This window comes from Mustela lutreola, chromosome 8, assembly GCF_030435805.1.
Source record: "Mustela lutreola isolate mMusLut2 chromosome 8, mMusLut2.pri, whole genome shotgun sequence".
Taxonomy (NCBI): domain Eukaryota; kingdom Metazoa; phylum Chordata; class Mammalia; order Carnivora; family Mustelidae; genus Mustela; species Mustela lutreola.
In genome coordinates, this window is record NC_081297.1 from 41,831,444 (window position 1) to 41,838,724 (window position 7,281).

At 40.0% G+C, this 7,281-nt stretch overlaps 1 non-coding gene across 1 annotated transcript; it reads right to left on the reverse strand.

Annotated features, from left to right (window-relative positions):
- Positions 1–3,317: 3,317 nt before the first annotated feature.
- Positions 3,318–3,505, reverse strand: LOC131840097 (U2 spliceosomal RNA). The gene has a single exon (XR_009357206.1). It is a non-coding gene; the product is annotated as a U2 spliceosomal RNA (small nuclear RNA).
- Between the last annotated feature and the right edge of the window lie 3,776 nt (positions 3,506–7,281).

Consider the following 7,281-nt stretch of genomic DNA (forward strand, 5'->3'; position numbering starts at 1 on the left):
AGTCATAGGCATTCTTTATACATTCTGGGTACAAGTCCTTTATATATATATATATAACATTTTGTTTTATATATTAGTTCAGGGGCGCCTGGGTGGCTCAGTGGGTTAAAGCCTTTGCCTTTGGCTCGGGTCATGGTCTCAGGGTCCTGGGATAAGGCCCTGCATCAGGCTCTCTGCTCAGCAGGGAGCCTGCTTCCTTTCCTCTCTCTCTCTCAGGTGTCTGCCTCTCCATCTACTTGTGATCTCTGTCTGTCAAATAAATAAATTAAATCTTAAAAAAAAAAAAAAAAGAAAAGAAGTTCAGACTTCCAAAATGTCACAAAAATGGCATTGAGAGTTCCTGTATGTGCTTTACCATATTCCCCATGTTAACAGTTTACCCTACTTGCTTTACCAGTTATCCTCTCTCTGTATATACACACATAGACATATATAAGTATTGATAGATACAAATATAGATAGAGATATACATATAAGTCCAGATAGATGGATAGATATAATAATTTCTGATACATTTGAGAGTAAATTATGGACATGATGTCTTTTTACATCTAAAATGTTCAGTGTGCATTTACTTTTTTTTTTTTTAAAGGACATTCTTTTATATAACAACAGTACAATAATCAAATTTATGAAATTAATGTTGGCATAATACTATTACCTAAACTTTGACCCTACTCAAATTTTATCAATCATCCCATTAATGTCCTTTATTCTATCTGGGGTCACATATTTCATTCAGTTATGATGTCTCTTTAGTCTTCTATAATTTGGAAAAGTTTCTCAGTATTTCTTTGTCTTTTATAAACTTGACACCTTTCAAGAGTACAGGCTAGGTATTTTATAGAATTTCCCTCATTTTCGGTTTGTTTGATGTTTAAATTGAGGTTATGCATTTTTTGGCAGGAATACCACAGAAGGAAGGTTGTGTCCTTCTCAATGCATCCTATCAGGCAGTAAATGATGCCCATTTGCACCATTACTCGTAATATTAACTTTGGTCATTCAGTAATTTCTCCACTATGCCGTATTTCTCCACTATGAAGTTACTATTTTTCCCTTTGTAACAAGTAGGTATCTATTAGGTATATGCTTTGCAGATTCTTTTCTCAGTATGTGACTTGCTTCTTCTTTTTTAAAATAATTTTATTTATTTTTAGAGAGAAAGCAAAAGCGAGAGAGATAACAGAGGGAGAGGTAGAAGCAGACTCACCACCGAGTGGAGAGCCCAATGTGGGACTCGATCTGAGGACCCTGAGATCATGACCTGAGCCTAACACAGATGCTTAACTAACTAAGCCACCCAGGCATTCTGCTTATTCTTTTCTTAACAGTATCTTTCGATGAGTAGAAGTTTTAAATTATGGTGAAGTTGAATTTGTCAAATTTTTATAGTTGTTGCTTTTTGTGTGTTAGGAAATATTTATCTAGCTTCAAGTCACTAAGATATCCTTTTGTTTTTTTCTAGAAGCTTTATGGTTTGTTTTTTTTTTAGATTTATTTATTGGGGTGCCTTGTGGTTCTTAAAAAATCTTTTATTTATTTATTTGAGAGTGAAAGAGAGTATGAGGGAAGGGAGGGGCACAGCGAGAAGGAGAGAATCCTCAAGCAGACTCCTTGCTGAACACTGAGCCTGACTCTGGACTCGACCTGAGGACCCTGAGATCATGATATGAGACGAAATCAAGCTGGTTGCTTAACCAACTGAGCAACCCAGGCACTGCTATAGTTTTATTTTTTATATTTTGGTCTCCAATCCACCTCAAATTAGTCTTTGTGAATGGTGTGAGGTAGGGGGTCAGGTTCATTTTTTTTCCGCCTATGGATATCTAGTTGTTCTAGCACCATTGGTTGAAAATGATTTCCTAATTGGATTGCTTTGGCACCTTCACTGAAAATCAATAACTGCATACATGTAGGTCTAGTTTTGAACTCTCTATTTTCTTTCGTTGTTATATTTGATTACCCTTATGTCTAGGCCCCATTTTTTTGCCATTTATTTATTTATTTATTATTAACATATAATGTATTATTTGCCCCAGGGGTACAGGTCTGTGAATCATCAGGCTTACACATTTCACAGCACTCACCATAGCACATCCCTTCCCCAATGTACATCACCCAGCCACTCTATCCCTACTGCCCCCCAGCCCCCAGCAACCCTCGGTTTGTTTCATGAGAATAAGAGTCTCTTATGGTTTGTCTTCCTCCCAATTGCATCTTGTTTCATTCCTTCCCTCCCAACCCCCCACAACTCCCCACCCTGTCTCCCAGACTCCTCATATCAAGGAGATCATATGACAATTGTCCCTCTCTGACTGACTTATTTCTCTCAGCATAATACCCTCTAGTTCCAACCACGTCGTTGCAAATGGCAAGATTTCATTTATTTTAATGGCTGCTTAGTATTCTGTTGTGTATATATACCACATCTTCTTTATCCATTCATCTGTTGATTGACATCTAGGTTCTTTCCATAGTTTGGCTATTGTGGACATTGCTGCTATAAACATAGGGGTGCAAATGCCCCTTTGGATCACTACATTTATATCTTTAAGGTAGTGCAATTGCTGGTTGTAGGGTAGCTCTATTTTCAACTTTTTGAGGAAACTCCATACTGTTTTCAAGAGTATAGAGCCCATTTTAAAACTAATTTTATAACTGGTTGATTCAACATAATCTGTCTGGGCCTCAGGTCCTCATTTACATAATGAATTATTGTAGGTACCTGATTTGTGAGGCCTCATATCTATAAAATCTTGCAGTCCTCAGTTCTTAGCATTGCACCATTCGATTTGTGCCAGTAATTTTTTTGTACTGATTCTACAGCTTGCTGGTTTTGAAAGAAGTTATATCATGATAAGGATCTGTGTGAATTCGTTTCTTCCCCATAACTCTAGTGTCTTATTTCTGCCTCATAATTTCAGAAAAGCAGTTTGCATTATTTAATGTTGTCTAGTAACAGACTGATGTTGTCTGAGTAACAGACCCTGCTGTGTCTGCTGGTTTCTGTGTTAGACGTGTCTTATAAGCAGAGACATCTGCCAAAAGTTAGGATCAGTTATGACAATAGGGTACTCTATAAATAGGATAACCACATAATTTATCTTGCAAATGAGGGCACTTTTGAGATTGAAAGGGATAATAATAATGATAATAATAATAATATACTCTTAAATATTAGTAATTATATTATATATTAACCATATATTTTATTATATATTAATTATATTTATGATACATTAATTATACTTTATTTATATAATCTGATTATATGTAATTATAAGATTATATGATTATTATTATTATTTTGTCCTCGAGGGGACATCATTCCTGGAAGTACTACAATTCCTGGTTGTTATGTGGAGTGGACAGCACAAGCTCATTTTTGGTCTTCCTTCTCCAAAAATCCATTTAATGTGCTGTCATTGGATAGCGGATATATCAGATATTAAGCTGATAAGAACATATCATACTTGATCTTCACCAAAAGTTGAGAAGCGATGAAATGGGTAATTATTTTTTTTTTAAAGATTATTTATTTATTTATTTGACACAGAGAGAAAGAGAGAAAAGGAGAGGAAACACAAGCAGGGGGAGTGGAAGAGAGAGAAGCAGGCTGCCTGCTGAGCAGGGACCCTGATGTGGGGCTCAGTCCCAGGACCCTGGGATCATGACCTGAGCTGAAGGCAGACACTTAGTGACTGAGCCACCCAGGCGCCCCAAATGGGTAATTGTTAATAACTGTTCCAGGTCAACAGCTGTAAACCAGGAGTGTCCTGGTATGTATAGGAGCCCTGTCAGTAAAAATCTTAGAACTCCAAGTCATTCGTTTAATAGCCATTTTTCAAATGCCTAAGTGCCAAGCTATGTATTAGATGCTGGAGAGTCTAAGACAAACTGTGATTCCTGCTCTAAGGAGCTTTCAGTATAAGAGGGAAGCAGACAGAAAAGCCCAACAACTACAGTGAGGTATTAAAGTTCCATGACAGATATTTGCTCAGGGTTCCTAAGAAGGCAGGCAGAAAAGATATTTGAGCTAAGTTTTTATTTTTATTTTTTTAAATGTTTTAAAGATTTATTTATTTGTTTGTTTGTTTATTGGGAGGGGGATGGGGCAGAGGAAGAGAATCTTCAAGCAGACTCCCTGCAGAGCACAGAGCCCGCCTTGGGGCTCAGGGCTCCATCTCACAACCCTGAGATCATGACCTGAGCCGAAACTAAGTCAGATGCTTAACCGACTGTGCCACCCAGTTGCCCCTTGAGCTAAGTTTCTAAACAACAAAATGTAACCAAAGGGTTTGTGGCAGGTGGCAGGGGGTATGTTGTAGAAGACTTTCAGGTACCAGATAGGCAACTGGGACAATGAAAATAACTTTTTTTTTTTAAGATTTCATGTATTTATTTGACAGAGAGAGAGACACAGTGAGAGAGGGGACACAAGCAGGGGGAGTGAGAGAGGGAGAAGTACCTTCCTGTCAAGCAGGGAGCCCAATGTGGGGCTCATTGGGAGGCTCATTGGGGGTTCATGGGGGAGCTTAGAGGAGGAGTTCATTGTGGGACTCTGTGCGGGGCTTGATCACAGGACCTTGGGATCATGACCTGAGCGGAAGACAAGACGCTTCACGACTGAGCCACCCAGGTGCCCCTGATAATAACAGTATTAATGGCAAGTTAGATTTGCATAGCCTTTTAGAAAGATGTCAAAAATTGGGTTGCTTGTCTGGAGGAAAATAGAGAAGCAGCAGTGTTGACATAGCCAGAGGAAATGAGAATAGCAATCCATAAAAGAGATGAGTATTCAGCTCCTCATGTAATTTCCGTGGAGGCCAATCAGCAGCTGCTCCCCAGGGCTCTGTTCTCTACCCACTTCCCTTTCTGCGTTCCCCCTGGATGACCTCATCCACTCCCAAAGTTTCAAAGGACAGTTCCTTGTTGAAGCCTCTTAAATGGGGATGCTCGTCTGGGCTTTCTGCTGAACTGCAGGTCTCAATATTCCCTGCTCATTGACTAACCTTCTCCCTCCCCAGATCTGCTCTTCTCCAGTGTTCTGTATTCTACACAATGACCTCTCTGCCACCCTATTGCTTACATATCAGAAACCTAGGAATCATCCTATAAATCCCCTTCTTAGCTCCATGTCCTTCTGATTCTCTGCTCCTTTCTATCTCCAGAACCCCTCCCCTCCATTCCCGCCTTGGTTGTGGCTCTCATCACTTGCAATCTGGATTACTGCCAAGCCTCCTAACTCTTCTGCTTGTCACCAGTCTGGCCCCCTTCCAAACTATCCTCCCTCCTGCGGCCAAAGTGAGTTTCTAAAACGCACATCTAAGCGCCTCATTTCGTCGCTTGAAACCTTTCAGGGACTCCCCACATTGCTTCAAGATTCCATCCATCAATCTGGCCACTAAGGCCCTTGTCAGTCGGATCCATGACCATTCCTCCGGCCCTGAGGCACATGCCTCCTTCACCCAGATCTCACTAGGCTGGCTGCTCAAAACTGTTCACACACCTCTGTGCTACGATGCTGGCTTATTGCTTTCCCTTCTCACACATCCTCCCTGCTCTGACTGGCCTTCAGAAACCTCTGCTCTAAGTCTCTAGGACACAACTTTTCCACAGCGCATTTCCATGTCTGTCACCCCCACTCGATCAGTGTTGCTTGGCCTGGGCACTATTGACACTTCGGACCACTTCATGGTCATGTCCCCAGACATTGTCAGATGTCCCCTGGAGAGGAAAACTGCCCCAGTTGAGCACTACTGTGTCCCAGACTGGGAGCTCCTTTAGGGCAGAAATCATGTCTTAGTTGATTTACATCCCTAGTGCTTCCCATGGTGCCTAAGAGGAAATGAATAGTCAACTAATATTTATGTAATGAATGAAAGAAAGAGGAAATGAATGTCCTTCTCATTGATGTTGGCGGGACAGTTAAATAGTACAAGCTCCAGGGAAGACAACTTAGCAGTATCTATAACAATTACAAATTAAGACATCTGTGGATCCGGTAATTTTTCTTGGAGGGATTTTACAGCTATACTCAGACATGTGTAAAATGATAAATGTTCCACAGCATTTATTGAAGTTTTGTTTTAATGACAAAAAACTGGAAGCCTAGAGGCGCCTGGGTGGCTCAGTGGGTTAAGGCCTCTGCCTTCGGCTCAGGTCATGGTCCCAGAGTCCTGGGATCGAGCCCCGCATCGGGCTCTCTGCTCAGCAGGGAGCCTGCTTCCTCGTCTCTGCCTGCCTCTCTGCCTACTTGTAATCTCTGCCTGTCAAATAAATAAATAAAATCTTAAAAAAAAAAAAAAAAAAACTGGAAGCCTAGTGGTCCACTGGTGAAACACTCTAAATAAATCATGGTTCATTATACAGCAGAACATTATGCAACAGCAAATAGAATGAAAAACCCTACATGTACAGATATGCACTAGGAAAGCACTAGGAAATTTTAAACAGCAAATTGGAGAATAGGCTATTTCTGTTAAAAGGGAGAATAAGAGTATATATTTGTACTTGTTTGTATATGCAGGAAGAAAACCGTGGAAGGATATCCAAGATGCTCGTAATGTCTGTGTGTGGGTGGGGAGTGAGGTTGGGAACCGGGCAGTGGAAGGGCAAAGGCAGGAGGAAGATTTTTCATTATGTACCCATTTATTCTTTCTGATTTTTAAATCTTATAAATGTGTTGCCTACTTGAAATAATTTTTTTTCAGATTTTTAAAGAAGATTTTATTTATTTGACAGAGAGAGAGAGAGATCACAAGTAGGCAGAGAGGCAGGCAAGGGGGTGGGGAAGCATGATGCTCGATCCCAGGACCCTGGGATCATGACCTGAGCCAAAGGCAGAGGCTTTAACCCACTGAGCCACCCAGGTGCCACATGAAATAATTATTTTTATAAGAAAGGCAGAAAATTGTAATTGAATTTATAGGTAATGAAGTGTACAAAACTTGAACTAATCATTGGTTAATTCAACAGATAAAATTTCATTATAATTATTATTGCTAAAAAGAGTTCTATATTAAAATATAAAAAAACCCTTTTCAGAAGTCCATGGCTGGCTCAGTTGGTAGAGCATGCAGCCCTTGGGGTTGTGAGTTGGAGCCACCCAAAGCAAGATTACTTAAAAATAAAATCTTAAAACAAACAAAATAACCCCACCGTTTTTCAAATCTATGCTCATTCATGTCCCATGTGAAAATACAGGGTTCACCTAGTTATAATAAATTTCCCTCTAAAGAAAGCTTTCGTGCCACAAATGTTTTGTCTAGTCCAACA